Genomic DNA, 17219 nt, shown 5'->3' with positions numbered 1-17219 from the left:
TTCGAAGTATGCATTAGCTTTAACGGTGATATGATGGATGCTGTTTCAGCTCTACAGATACCTACATTAGTGGCAGACTGCTCTCTATGGGTCCATTAAATGCACCCTCTGTTTCAGGTTTTAATATTTTGAATATTTGAACATTTGTCCTCTACTTTATGCTTACGTATATACACACAGATTAATATTTACAGGTATAATACATATATAGGGAGAATTCACAAAAGAACAAGAGACGAAGACAGATGAGATGGTGTAGAAAACAAATAGATGTATTAGTATAACGCTCGGGAATTGAAAAAAGTATTTAATGTTTCGATCATACGCTCTTCCACAAAAGGAACACAGGAAGAAACAAGTAGAGAAAAAATGTGTGTAGTGGCTAGCGATCTATCATGGCGAATAGTATATATAAACGTACATGCGCGATATACATACATGAATGGCTATATGCAAGGATCCATACGTACATACATGCATGCAAACGCACAGCAGCGAGAGAATTTTACAATGCAGAATGAATATATCTGCTTCCGGAACCATATATGCGATATTTTGAGAATTCAACAATCATAACAATTCTTTTATTTTCCTTGTTACAGTAAACACACCACAGATACTTAAGGGCTATTCCTTAGTCCCTTCAGATTTTTCCTTATAAGCATGGGTAGTCCATATACTTATACACTTCACCTCTCACTCACTCCCTCATACAAACACTTATATTTGGAGACGTGTATTCGGAGATATCTGTGTCTTAGTAAATTTGTAATTTTTCTCGGAGTACATGTAGGTATGTAATTGAGGATTGTAACTGTCTGTATAAATGCAGATATATTTATTTCTTTATATTTTACATTTATTTCTTTATAAAATCGACCACAACGGAATTTGAACTCAGGAGATAAAGACGGACGAAACGCTTAGTAGCATTTCGTCCGGCGTGCTAAAGATTCTGCCAACTCACCGCCTTACAAATGCAGATATATTTGCCATTAGAATGTTTTAGTTATCCACAATAAGAACGAGGTATATTCGATCACTTAATACGCCAATAAGTTGCAGATATATAACAATGCAATTCAACTGAGAAAACTTCCTGAGACTGATTTCACGAAGAAACTTAAAGTTAAAGGAAACCTTCACTGTAATATAATATAAATATATACACAAGTTTAATGACATTAACGGACAGAGCTGTACATTTTGTAATAAATGTGCAAATTGTACATTTCGCAATAAATCAGGATTTGTAAACACTTCATTTAATTTATCATGTTGCGGAGTGATTTTTACTGTCGCCAAACGTCTACTCACTTTTAATCTTCGTGGTTAATTTCAGCGTTAAGAATGTCAAGTCAGACAGATTCTTGAAGTTCAAATATAGCTACAGGAGACACAAAACTATTTGTGATGAGCAATCAGTTTGAACATATTGTTGATGTAAATAATAAAATATCGAAAGAAAAGGTGAAAAGATAAATGCTATTGATTGCCATTTCCTTCTTTTTGTTTTGCCTTTTTTTTTCTAAGCTTCTATCGTTATTATCAAGGATGGTGATAGCTTTAAGAAGAAAGAACTTTAATTGGCTTCTTGACAATGTCTTCCCTGCTATTGAAAGAGGAAGTACGTGGAGAGATTACACACAGTTATACTAAAGACATTAAATGTAAACCTAGAATCAAAGTCATTCGCTTATACGTTTATATCGATCGCATCGAAAATTGTATCTTAAGTAGGTTAATGTATTCAATGCTACATTATACAAAGCAATGTCTGTTTAACTGAATTAGAAAAGCTCTGAGTTTTAGGTTCTGAGTTCAAAGCATTTTGAGAGACTTTCGAAAGAGGAACAATAAATATCTATGGCAAGGAATTAAGTAATCGACATAGAAACATCTGTGCTATGGAAAAATATAAGTTTAATGTTTCTATATAGTACTGACTTACATAGTTGAAAACAAAAACAAAAAGAAAACAACGGGGAAAAAAAAAACAATACAAAAGTACCATAGGACAAGATTCTCTTCAAAAATGAATAGTGTTATTTTTTTTAACATTGGCACAAGTCTATAAATCTAGATGAAAGAGTAGTAATCGATCAATTCACCCACAACTAATTAAGCGTTGTATATTTTGCCGAATTTCAGAAAAATGAAAGTAAAAGACGTCCATCCGAGATAATGTGAACCCATAACAATTTACTGCAATTTATCCATTTCCCTTTGAACAATAAATATTACAACCAGACAACATAAAAATAACATTCTTGTGATAAATTACAATAGATTTTTAATAAGTATGTTATATTTACTACAAGGTAGAACAACTCCGACGTGGTAGACTATTTTAGTCGCATGACTAGACATAATGTCAAAGAATTTTATAAATTACTCGGAATATTGGTTTCAATTTTTGGTACAAGGCCAGCTATTTCGGTGCAGGGTGTAAATCGATTACAGCGACACCAGTGATCAACTGGTACTTATTTCTTCGACGCCGAAAGGATGACACGCAAAGTACACTTTGGTAGAATATGGAAACAGAACGTAAAGACGGACGAAATGCCCCTAATCATTTTGTCTGATGTGCTAATGAGTCCTCCAACTCACTGAATATTGAAGAATCAAGTTGTAGTTAATTTTGTGGGAATAGTGAAAATGAATGTAGGATTCTCCTTATGTTCCAGTTGTTTGCCTGATTCTGAGATTTACTGAGTTATTTAGCAGAATATTGTGAGTTTTATGAGATTCCACGGTAGCAGTATATTTCTTTCTTTATTACCCACTGGGAGCTAAACGCAGAGGGGGCAAAGAAGCCGGACAAAGAGATTAAGTCAATTACATCGACCCCAGTGCGTAACTGGGACTTATTTAACCGACTCCGAAAGGATGAAAGGCAAAGTCGACCTCAGCGGAATTTGAACTCAGAACATAGGGGCAGACAAAATACGTATTTCTTTACTACCCACAAGAGGCTAAACACAGAGAGGACAAACAAGGACAGACAAAGGGATTCAGTCGATTACATCGACCCCAGTGCGTAACTGGTACTTTATTTATCGACCCCGAAAGGGTGAAAGGCAAAGTCAACCTCAGCGGAATTGGAACTCAGAACGTAACGTCAGACGAAATACTGCTAAGCATTTCAAATTCCACCGAGGTCGGCTTTGCCTTTCAACTTTTCGAGGTCGATAAACAAAGTACTAGTTGCATACTTAGGTCGATCTAATCGATTGACCACCCTCCCCCAAAATTTCGGGCCTTGTGCCTAGAGTAGAAAAGAATATTAGGTATTGTTATATAATTTCCGATGTACCATCGCATTGTATACAAGCAGCTTTGCATTCGATATGGTGACATCATATTATCACTGGAAACAGGGAACTAGCTAAAGTCAAAATTAGATATATTTACAAATCAATGACTAGAGTGTAGAAATAGCCGCACAAAACAATAGATCGTAGAATAAGACATGGAGTATTCAATATAACAAGACACACACGTCAATGAAAGAATCAAAGATTTTCCCAAACTGAACATTGACTTTTGATAATAGCGGAAATTGCTAAAACATTGTCATTACCAGGACAGCAAATAATCCGGATGTATAGGAGTGCCGTGAGCCAGACCAAGCGATCATAGTGCTACAGCCGTTTCGCAGCATTCATGTAGTATTGTTTTCAGTATGGAAGAGATTAGGTTTCATGTGTGCATTGATATATATGCTAAAGCATAAATATTAATGCAAAAATGTACGAATGATTTCTGTTAAATAATTTACGGATATACAATACAATTTTTATTGACAAATGGATGCAACCATCTCCAGTTATATGCACACCCTATATCACCCTTCTTTGTAATTGATTACATTCTGGATTATTTGCCTAGTTCGTTAGAGGATCTTTCTATGATAGCCGCACGATTCTCTGTATTTACACTTTATAACATACCCACAGCATCATGCGCGCACACACACACACACATGTTTTTAAGTTATTCAAAGGATTTTATGAATACTAGAAACATTCTTGCTTATAGTTATCGCTGCGTAAGTATACATCATGACATTCCATGAGAAAGTCGAATTATAGGGAAAGCTGTTTCAACCGTAATCATCGTACATCTGGTATTACATCATCTAGTGTGCGGTAAGGCGGCGAGCTGGTAGAAGCGTTAGCGTGTCGAGCGAAATGCTTAGCGGTATTTCGTCTGACGTTACGTTCTGAGTTCCAATTCCGCCGAGGTCGACTTTGCCTTTCAACCTTTCGGAGTCGATTAAATAATTACTAGTTACGCACTGGGGTCGATATAATCAACTTAATCCATTTGTCTGTCCTTGTTTGTCCTCTCTGTGTTTAGCCCCTTGTGGGTAGTAAAGAAATAGGTATTTCGCCTGTTTTTACGTTCTGATTTCAATTTCCACCGAAGTAGACTCTGCCTTTCATCCTTTCAATAAATGATGCACTATTTGCGTACTGCGGTCGACCTAATGGACTGGACCCCTCCCCCAAAATTCGGGCATTGTGCCTAGAGTAGAAAAAATTATCCAGTGTGCGGTGAAGGCGCGCGGCAAGATGGTTAGGATTTTCGAATCATGGTTGTAAAGTCGTGACTTCAATATCTGTCGTCGTGTTGAGTCCTGGAACAAGTCCCTTTATACAGTTGTATATTTAAGTGATGAGGAATTATGTACATTATTTACATTATTTACATTTGAAGGATATTTGTCCTCATCTTGTTTGTAGTTAACACAACTTTTCGGCTGATATACCCTCCAAACTTCATCAGGTGCCTTGGGGATATTTCCGGCATGGGTTCTCACCCCTAAGGTATTTTTCGATGTTATTATTATTATTATTATTATTATTATTATTATTATCATTATTATTATTATTATTATTATTATTATATTATTATTATTATTATTATTATTATTATTATTATTATCATTATTATTATTATTAGTATTATTATTAATATCGTTGTTGTTGTCACTGCTTGGAATCCAACACGGAATCTTGGGGTTAGTAGCCCGCGCTCTTAATCTCTACGCCATATGAAGGCTGGCGAGTATATCAGCCGAAACGTTGTGTTAACAACAAACAAGATGAGGACAAATATCCGTCAAATGTAAATAATGTAAATAATGTAAATAAAGTTACTATATCTTACGTTGCTCCAGTCTACTAAGCTGCCAAATATGAGTAGTACCCGTATTTCAAAAGGCCTGCCTTGACACACCCTGCGCCATGCTGAATATTGTTGAGAATTACGTTAAGGGTACGTTAAATCTCTGGAGTGCTTATCCACGGGCACACTAAATCTACGAGCATGCTGTTTTCTTGACCGGATCAACTAGGTCACTCGTCGTCGTAACCGACGGAATGCCAATTGTCTAATGTGCATTTCCATTTAGCAGAGAGTCGGATATTATTGGGTTATCCGGAAACTTCATACCGATTTTTAAAGGAAAGAAAAAGGTCAGTAAATACTTGCCATTACATTTTTAATCAACCAAATATGAACCATTTTGTTGCACAATGCGTCTCCATCTTTCCTTTAACTTGAGAATGCTCTCTTCCCAGAATTGATGTGGTTTCATGACAAAGAATTCATCAAGGTATATATTTACGTCATCCAAGGAATTGAAATTTTTACCATTAAGACTATTCTGCAGAGACCTGAATAAGGGGAAATCCGAAGGAGCAATATCTGGTGAATATGGAGGGTGGGGTAACACATCCCAGCCGAGCTGCAGCAATTTTCGTCTGGCTCCCAAAGCATCAAGTGCCGAAAAGGAACTTTCTTATCTTCCAATTTAAAGGGTTGCAGAATTAACACAGGTTATAGGAACAAAAATATTCTTTCACGAAAAGATAGCTTAAACTGTGCTCTAAATGGAGGTGTAGTCAAATCCTATTTTATGGACTCAACCATGTTCTAAAATAAGTCGTAATTTAAGCTACTACAAATCGGCACGAACTTTCCGGACAACCCAATATATTTGACTTCTGTGTCTGCAGATATTTAAGCAGTCTGCAAATTCCACAGTTTCTCGTTGATGTCTTTAATGCATTATGTGATAAGAAAATAAAATTATGCGATTTGACGGATTTCTATGATAATGGCGCGGATTTTATTTTAATCGGAATAGAAAACACGTCAAGTTGCGAAGCAAATATCGGATGGTTGCCATATGGAAATTTCATTTATATAAATTTCCAAATGACATAAGAGGAAATGACAAAGGTAGGTGGAAAACTATTCAATGTTCAAACAGTTCTATATTTAAGAGATGAGGAATTATGTACATTATTTACATTATTTACATTATTTACATTTAACCACCTTCCCCTGTGGGATGAAGTTAAAATAGTAGACAGAGAACATCACTGGAAAATACGAAAACGAAAAGAAGCAGAACATATACTAGGACACAACAACCTCCTAAGAAGACTGAGTGAAAATATGAGCAGCATATGGGAACCGGTATTAAGGAAGGATAGGAGAATATTAGATTTAGAAGCCCTACATTTCACTCCATATAATTGCTGGGCAGCAAGCTTCTTACAACACAGCTACTCCTGCATATATATATATATATATATATATATATATATATATGTGTGTGTGTGTGTATGTGTGTGTGCATATATGTATGTCATTGTTCAATTTTATTTCAAGATTTCTTGCCAATAGAGAAAGAGCCGGTTTCTAACCTAGATCCAAGGCTTCTTCATTGGAATTTCAACATCAACAACAGGCTATTTTTGTTTCTATATATGTATGATTGTATGTATGTATGTATGTGCAGATTTCTTTTGTTTTATGTATGTATTCTCCTGCATATAGTTGCATATCTAGACATGCTCATGTATGAATGTATATATATGTATGTATGCATTTTCGATACATATATATAGAAATACATGTTGTTTCACTTGCGTTATATATATATATATATTATATATATACATATATATATAATATATATATATAATATATATATATATATATATATATATATATGATAAATCGTTAGCTCCTACACGCATTTTTTTCTCTCCTTGTTTTTTATTGTGTATCTTTCAATCGAAGAGCGTAGGCTCGAAAACGTAAAATACATTTTCTATTTCTATTCCTGAGCGCTATACTAATACTTTGTGTGTTTGTACTCCACCTGCCTTCGTCTTTTGTTTATTTTCGTAAACTTTCCCGTTATATAGATATAATATATATATATATATATATATATATCTATATATATATTATATATGAATATTAAAATTACTAAGTCTCTCTAAAGAGATTACGCAGCGTTACTGAAATTAATTGTTATCGCCATATTAATATGGCAGTCTTATAGATATAAGACTAAAAGCTGTCGCTGATTAGCTCCATGAGGCCATCGCCTTAAGATAGCTATTTGACGTACAAACTGTGTCCATTATAACCTTCGAACAAGGGAGGTCAGCCGCTTCACACTGCTAGCAGACAGCTACAGACGCGTTTCAGGTATTTGCCCTTTGTCAATGTAGCGTAGTCGACCCAGCAGTGTCGCCACTGATCGTCTCTGTTCGAAGATTTATTTACCTAGTTTCGGTGGAATACATCCACTTGTTTTCAATAATAGAATAAAGGTAAATAAAACCTTCGAACAGAGACGATCAGTGGCGACACCTGCTGGGTCGACTACGCTACATTGACAAAGGGCAAATACCCTGAAACGCGTCTGTAGCTGTCTGACTAGCAGTGTGAAGCTGACCTCCTTGTTCGAAGGTATAATGGACACATTTTGTGTGTCAATAGCTATCTTAAGGCGATGGCCTCATGGAGCTAATCAGCGACAGCTTTTAGTCTTATATCTATAAGACTGGTATATTAATATGGCGATAACAATTATATATATATATATGTATATATATGTATATATATGTAAATATATATATATATATATATATATATATATATATATATATATATATATATATATATATATATATATATATATATATATATATATGATAGATCGTTAGCTCCTACACGCATTTTTTTCTCTCCTTGTTCTTTTCTGTGTATCTTCTGTCGAAGAGCGTAGGCTCGAAACGTAAAAGACTTTTTCTATTCTATTCCTGAGCGCTATACTAATACATTTGTGTGTTTGTATGCAGAGATACATACATACATATATAATAATATATATATATATATATATACATATATATATATATATATATAATATATACACACATATATTATATATAGATATATAATATATATATATATAATATATCTATATATACACGCATATAGGATTTAGTCATGGTTCTCAGTGTGTATCTATATATCTGTTAGTACGTGCAACACACACATATTTACATACATACACACACACACACACATATATATATATATATATATATATATGCAGAGAGAGAGGGAGAGAGAGAGAGAAGGAGCGATTAAAAAAGAGTATGCTAGTTGAAAATTTATGTAATTATTATAACAAAAAATGTCCATTCCAAAAAGATCAAACGGAAAGAAAAAAAGTAAAACACTATATAAGTAATATTTGGAATAGGTAATAATGACTAATGGTGACACTAATCTATATATACATACATACATACACATACATACATACATACATACATACATACATACATTTATACACAAAAAGATATACACACACACACATACGCACGCATGCTCGTATATGTGTGTGTGGGAGGGGTTGAATAACTTCGTTGCTGTCTTTAGATAATGTATATATCATATAAACGAATATGAAATAGTATACACGCACACACATTTATGCATACATACGTCTCTATGTGTATATATATTTGTATGTGTGTGTGTGTGCCTTTGTGTGCATGAGCGTATATATGCGTTGATGTCGCATATATATGGCTGAATATATATATATATATATATATATGTGTGCGTGTATGTATGTATATATGTATATACACAGACACATACACAAATATGTATAACACACACACACACACACATATATATATATATATATATATATATATATATGTATGTATATGTATGTATCTATAAGCCTGTGTGACGAAGAGATAAAACAGAGATTAACTGGGAAAAAATATGTTTAAAGTCAAAATATGCGTTAATATTAATATAGAGTCTGTGGTAAATCATTCGAAAAATGTATCGGAGTTCTTAGACTTTGATGTGTCTCGTATCTTACATTCACTCAAAGACCGTCTCCCTCAATCACTCACGCAACACGCGCACAGCATAATCATGCACAAACGATCGCGCGCGCACACACACACATACACTCACACACACACAAACACACACACGCATACACTTTAATACGTAATCACATATATTAATTTGATTCGGTTGCGTGGAATATTAAGAAACACACTGATATCTCATCACAAGTTAAATTACAGAAATAATTTCATTCATACGTTAGATAAACAAGCTATAAGCATTCGTACATAAACGCGTAACTCTATTCGTACGTTTGTACCTACCCAAACATTCGCATGCGCACAAAGCATTGGGCACCTAAAATAGATTGGTAGGTATCAACAGGCTTATGTGCGTATATACATATATATATATAGGCGAAGGAGTGGCTGTGTGGTAAGTATCTTGCTTACCAACCACATGGATCCGGGTTCATTCCCACTGCGTGGCACCTTGGGCAAGTGCCTTCTACTATAGCCTCGGGCCGACCAAAGCCTTGTGGCCTTGTGCGTGGATTTAGAAGCTGAAAGAAGCCCGTCGTATATATATATATATGTTATATATATATATATATATATATATATATATATATATATATATATATATCAATCATCAGTGGATCAATCATCAGTAATGTATTTGCGTGAAGTTAAAGTATATCCGGTTTCGTATCCCTATATATCGATCACCAGTGGATCATATATCCGAAAAAGAGTTACATCTAAAACTTATAGCAGTGATGTGTTTACACGAAGTTTAATGTGTATCCGATTTCGCATCTATGAAACGCTAAGCCAGAAACAGCAGTATGAATCCAATAATTAATTAATAAATTACCGCAAAATCACCTTACTGTAATTGACTTGAGATACACGTCCTGCCTTGGTTTTTGTTCTTTTTCCTCTAATATATATAGAAATATATGAAAAATATTCAATAACTAAGAAAAATATTCCAATAATGGAACATATAAGCCCTCGATAGAAAAAAGTAGGCTTTCCTATCCACAGGGAACTAGAACCTACATCCCTTTGTTAACGCGACTATGTGTTTTCCCGTTACACCAGCGAATTAGCCTCTCTGTTTCTGTCAAATTTATTCCCTGCACCTTGGCATAACGGACGCAGATCTAACGACGAACGCACAGTATCGCTGATGACGCATGGGAGCCATAAGTGGTGACGTACTCTGCAGACACACAAGCTGGGACTTACTCTGAAACAAGGTTTGGACACGACGTTTAACGCTTTCATTCTAAAACAGAATACTTTAATTCTAAATATATTCTTCATCAGTTGTCGGCTGTCTATCTACTCCACATTTCGTGATAGTCAAATCAAACATTAAAAACTGAACAGTAACAATCAAGCATTAAAAATAACAAATAAAAAAGCAGCAAAATGACGTACATATGGAATGTATTACCTTGATGCTCAATTGAGGCGGGGAAAAAAGGCTTTTTACGTTTCAAGCATAGTCCTTTATCGAAATGAAGAGAACGGAAAGCTCCGTGCGTGCACATGCATGTATAGATATGCATATATGTGCGCGTTTGTTAAATATGTGTCTACGTATATATTTATATTATATATATATATATTATATATATATGTATATATGTTTTTGTGTATAAATGTCACTGATATATATCGCGAAATTATACAGACATTGAGAAAAAGAAATCAAAGTACTTTATTGATAAAGTACATTGAAAATCGGTACTTCAAAGATAGTACCTAAAGATTTATGTCTAAAAGCAATACTTCGAGGCGTATATGATAAAAGGCAAAAACTATGGCGACAAAGAAATCTGTACTAAAAGAGAGTGGAGTTGATGACTAGATTGATGACGTGATGTTGATGATGGTTATGATGATGATGACGATGATGATGACGACGATGAGGATTACGGTGATGAAGAAGAAAGATGATGAAGAAGAGGTAGTATTAGTAGTAGTAGTAGTAGTAGTAGTATAGTAGTAGTAGTAGTAGTAGTAGTATAGTAGTAGTAGTAGTAGTAGTAGTAGTAGAAGAAGAGAAGAAGAAGAAGAGAAGTAGAAGAAGAAAAGAAGAAGAAGAAGAAAAGAAGAAGAAGAAGAAGAAAAGAAGAAGAAGAAGAAGAGAAGAAGAAGAAGAAGAAGAAGAAGAAGATGATGATGATAGAAATGATGACGACAACGATTATGATGATGATAATGATGATGATGAGGAGGATTACGACGATAATGATGATGTGATGGTAGTGATGATGGTGATGATATTGAGGCTGATGATGATGATGATGATGATGATGGTGATGATAATGATGATAACGACGACGACGATGATGATGATGATGATGATGACGATGACGATGATGATACAGATGATAGGATTTAAGAAGTGATCCTGATGATGATGATGATGATGACGACGACGACGACGATGATGATGATATCAGTAATGATGTTCATGGTGTTTGTGGTGATGGTGAAGATAATAGCTGCACATAAGAAATAGTGGAAATTGATAGAATCGATATGCTTTTCATGTATAAAACGTTTTATATGCAATAGAAGATCGATAGTGTAAGCTGCGGCCAAAGAAACCGGTCACTTAAGGATGCTGCGACAGAAGAGTGTTTAGAAATTATTTAAGATTTCCTCATTGCACTGCAGGATGTGGCATAGATCAGTGGAGCTTGTAACGATCAATGGCAAACGGTATCTTTTGATCTTGAAGGCAGGAACCAAGTAGCAAATATGGCGGTAATAAAATTCGAAAACTTTCTTTCAACTACTTCCAAGAAAGACATCTAATTTTCAGAGAGAAGAGGAGAAACTGAAAGTAGAAGAATAATAGAGAATTGTAGATAATAGTGTGATTGGAAAGGAGGGATAGATATAAGAAACGGCAGTGGTATAGGATATTTTAAATGTCTTGGAGGTGCATTTTATTCAATGAATATTTCTGACTGAAATATATCGGAAATAATATTAACGTTTGTTTTATTTAACAATTCTATGAAAAAATGTTAATTTCACATGGCAGATAATAACGTTCTGAAAAAAAGTCTTGTGACAGATGACTCACTTTGGCATATCTTATGCAACAAATAAATTAATGAAAATATTATCAAAAATCGTAGTGTCTTGTGATAGATTTCTCAGCAACAGGTCGCATATGAAATGACATTCTCAACGATAGTAGGTGTCAACATTTACAGTGACATGTTCTTGAATAAACAGTCAATATGAAGTGTGACTCAGAAGCTTGTCCAACAGTAAAAAGCACTGAAATAGGTCTCAAGCGAAGATAGTAAAATCTATTATTATAGATGGCAATCAGAAAGGTGATATAATAAAGCCACCATTTTCCCCTGATGTGCTAGATGACTGAACGTTTCTAGTGACTTGACATTCAATATGCAATCTTTTGATGGGTTCCTCAGATGGAGGTCAAATAGCAGAAGTTTCTGTATCAAGTTTCAGGTCAAGAGAAGATGTATTGTAATGGCACTGATAAGGCTGACATGGCCAGGAGTAGAGTATTGGCCAGGAGTACATCTGTTGAGCCGGATGCTTCGGTAAACCCATGTGTAAAACAAATAATCTACCGTGGAAGAATTTACCTGAGACGTGTGAATGGGATGACTGAGAAACCTTGTGCTTATCACATAAGATATGATGCACATAATCCAGTAAAATATGTTTTCAAAGATCATTTGAAATATTAGTTAAAACGGGAGGTTCATTTAGCGAATTATGGCATGTATGGTAGTTATGTAAGATTACTGAACGTTCGAACCTCAGAAGCAAATTGCTTAATTTATGCATGCTTTATATTATGGTTTCAATTTTCACTCGGATCGACGCTACTCTTTAAAATCCCTACTAATATATCGAGATTGAATTCCCATGTACACCGACTTGAGTTCGAATTCAACTGAGTTAAAAAGATATCAATATTGCACAATGTAAAAGCGGCGAGCTGCCAGAATCTTTAACGCGCAGGACGAAATGCTTAGCGGTATTTCGTCGGCCGTTATGTTCTGAGTTCAAATTCCGCCGAGGTCGACTTTGCCTTTCATCCTTTCGGGTTCGATAAATTAAGTACCATTTACGCACTGAAGTCGATGTAATCGACTTAGTCCCTTTGTCTGTCCTTGTTTGTCCCTTCTATGATTAGCCCCTTGTGGGCAATAAAGAAATAAGAATCGTTAGTACACCGGGTAGAAAGCTTAGGGGTATTTCGTCCGTCTTAACGATCTCAGATCAAATTCCTCCGTGGTTGACTTTGCTACTGAGCGTTTTTGAGCCGATAAAATAAATACAATTTCAAGACTGGGGTAGATGTAATTGAACTACCCACTTCGTTTGAATGGCAGTCCTTATGCCTCCTTTTTAAGTCAGTATTGTACATGGTAAGAATGTTTCATTCTAGATATATCAGTCATTTGTCAGTAACTACTTTTGTCATTATTTCTCTGTGCGAGCTATTCAAGATCCATCGTGTATATATAGCAATTTGATATTTTATTTCATGGTAATTTATTAATAGTAATTATCATAGATTTTGAAGTATCGGAGAAATGATTACATTTTGATAACAAACTAAATCTTCGGTGATTTCTCAGTGGGAAATTAACAATAGATAAATAAGTAAATTAAAATCGAAACAAACAAAATAGTCAGCAGAAGAGATGTAATGTCCATCACTTGTCCAGTTCCAACCAACGTAGTGATAGAAATGCTACTAGTGCCCGGCTTAAATATCTTCTGATCTGTACTGGTAATGTAGGAAGGTATTGTTGGTAATATTGTAACTGAGTGAAAATATCTGAAAGCACTCAAGGACTGGATGATGTTATTGATTTGGAGAACAGTTAAGCCCAAAGCCCACAATAAACTCTAGACACTACAGGCAATCAGGATGCGAATCTAGACAATTAGAAATGCATTTAAATGATTCTATTAATGCTGTGTGTAGTGAACTGTTATCTTTTAACATTACATAATTATCAATAGCTTCAATTGTAACGCCTTTCAAAAATTTCTTATTCAACGTCAGTCAGTATGGAAGATTCATTTAAGTTTCATTCAGATTTCTGTGTGTTTTTTTCTTTATAAATTGAATGGCACTTTATTCTACGAGTGGAAAGTTAATATTTCCAATTAATTAACACCTCACTGATTAGATTTCGATGCACTTGGTGCTAACGAAGCATTTAGCAGGGCAAAGAGTACACTGCTTAGTGGCTTTAAGCACAACTTAGCGCAGGTATTTACATTCTTAGAAAAGGATAAGCGAGATTGTTTTAACGATAGTAACAAGCATAAGAAAGAGAACATTTCATTAGCTAATCGACCAAGTAATACGGAAGTTATGGAGTACATGTTCATTCTCAGCTTGCGGCATAAATAAATTGATATGGACCGAGGACTGCTATGATTTGCAGCAGTAATTTGCCGTGCAGTGAAATACTTTTAGAAAACTGTGAAATCAATTTAATCTCTGTCACTCTGTGGAAAATATGTACGAGTAGGCATGCATGCCTGGGTGATTTCAGTTGAGTGATTTCAGTTATAACTTTAATACGTGGTACCTTACGAACATGTATTTAACTACAACATTTTATAAAACTTGGGACAAGAAAACTGTGTGGAAGCCCATCTTAAGAACATTAATGCTCTTCTATGGTAAAGAGAATTCTTGTTCTGTAAAACTGTTATATGATATCACGCACCCTCTTAAGTGGAATCCACGCCAAGATATTTGCGACTCACCTCCAGTCTCTTAATTAATATGCATCTTCAACCTTATCGGTGATGATATCCTTCAGGAAGATCAAAGGATTTGATCTTACACCTCGGATTAAGCTTTTAAAATAATATTAATGTAAAATTTCCTAATATAGGCACAAGGCCTGAAGTTTTGGGGCGATTACATCCATCCCAGTGCTCGCCACCACCCACTGCCGGAGCCTCGTGGATCTTTAGGTGTTTTTGCTCAATAAACACTCACAACACCCCATCTGGCAATCGAAACCGCGATCGTACGATCGCGAGTCCGCTGCCTTAACCACTGGGCCATTGCGCCTCCACACACGCACACACACACATGCATATATATATATTATGTATATATATATATGCACACATACATACGTACATACATACATACATATATACATATGCATTTGTTCTGCAGACTGTAATATATTCTTCCATTATATTATATGTATTTGTTTCATTTATTAAAAACGAATAAATAAAATAAGATATAAATATGAATGAGAAGCACAACACATCAAGTCGAAAGAATTGTTTATTACACTCAGTAGATCGCTTGCTGGCAAAGCAGGAAGTATACTTATGTTTGTATTGATTCGTCTGTATTAAACGGTGGATGTGAAAAAAAAAAATTGAATGGATATTGGAAATAATCAATAATTACACTCGCGGTAGAAGTAAGAAAATGTTATTCAAGCTTCCGGAACCTTCGCAATATTTTGGCAGATAGTATATTAGACTTCCTGAAGAGAGCACCAGTTATGCTTCGAAATATTACTCCATCTTGATGAAACTACATTCTTTACTTTGTATGCAGTTATTCTACGTATACTACAAATGGGATTCATGTATAGGTATGTAGTTGTCGGTGTGTGTTTGTATGAGAGTTTATAAGCGAAACTCTGCATGAGTTTGTGTGAGTCAGTGTAATTCTGCTTGTATAAAGAAAATTCGGAATAAATTTATAGGCAACATGAAATAAAGAAAATATATTATGAATATCCACATACGTCAGCCGCCAAGTAGATACATCATTTTCTTTCTTTTTGATTTACTCGTCTTCTTGTTCTCAATTCAGACATATTTTAATAGCATTTTTATATGAAAGAAATACATCCCATTGACGCTAAGTTGAAGACGTGAGAACGAGCATTGTTTGCAATAAAAAAAGAGCAATATTCTTTGTTTGTTGTAGTAAGATGAACTAAGAGAATTTTCGATTCCTCGCCTGTTCAACAATAGACAAACGGTGTCCGTTTCTTTATACACGGTTTTACGTTGTAAATTCTTCATTTATATTTTCGTTTGATTAGTGTTTAGTTCAATCGGGAATTTATCTTATTATTCAATATTTGAATTTGCAGTTGAACTGAGACACCTGAATAAATAAGGCTTCTCTCTAATATATCCGAAGCCTAGGTTCTTCAAACGTGATGCCTAATTTTTATATCAAGCAATAAATATTCATGCTGCATACCATTTTAATCAAATATACCATAATAAAACCAACAAGTTTTTTCTAAAGCTGAAATCCCAATAAGAAGTTAACTGGCTTTGTCGGTAACAGTTCACTCAAGAAAGATTTCATAGAAAAAAACTGACAAGGAAAGAAATTTGTGAATCTATTCGAGTTAATGGTTCTTCATGAAGATAACTTGGACGCCGCTCGGGCTCGACAGATTGACCATTATGTAAACCTCATCAGGAATTATGAAGACGCAGGCTGGAAAGAGGAGCATTTTCCAATTGAAGTCGGATGTAGTGGATTTGTGAGACGACTATTGTTATCGTTAGGCCTAACTCATCGTAAAGTAAATACCACCATGATCGATATCCAAACTACAGTGGAAAAGGGTAGCCACTGGATTTGGTTTAAAAGAGACGATGAGCGATGAAATTTAATGGAAGGAACCTGTACAGAGGCCTGTTGAATGGATTTTACATTAATTCAAAAAGTCTAGCATTATCACAGTTTTAAATTGACTCTTTTGAAATTTGCGTCAAGATTATATACGTCTGTGAAATACTCAGCTGTTTATTCGTTAATCCAAGGACACGCAGAATAGAATATTAGACTTTATTTAATAACAAGTTGACCTAGCAAGCGGAAGCCTCTAATCAGTGAGTGGGGACCGGTGCGCATTCATGCCGCCGGGAAGTAGGCTCCGAAATAGTGCGCATTCTCTCCTGACGATCCCATACACTTGC

At 34.9% G+C, this 17219-nt stretch overlaps 1 long non-coding RNA gene across 1 annotated transcript in view; it reads left to right on the top strand.

Annotated features, from left to right (window-relative positions):
* The first annotated feature begins 201 nt into the window (after nucleotides 1–201).
* Nucleotides 202–17219, top strand: part of LOC118764971 — a 25956-nt gene continuing 8938 nt past the window's right edge. The window contains exon 1 of the long non-coding RNA XR_005000811.1: nucleotides 202–371. This is a non-coding gene — a long non-coding RNA (uncharacterized LOC118764971). The remainder of the gene's footprint in view (nucleotides 372–17219) is intronic.

Source organism: Octopus sinensis, linkage group LG10, assembly GCF_006345805.1.
Source record: "Octopus sinensis linkage group LG10, ASM634580v1, whole genome shotgun sequence".
In the NCBI taxonomy this organism is placed as follows: domain Eukaryota; kingdom Metazoa; phylum Mollusca; class Cephalopoda; order Octopoda; family Octopodidae; genus Octopus; species Octopus sinensis.
Note: the sequence above shows the minus strand (reverse complement) of the source record. Positions and strands in the feature narration are given on the sequence as shown.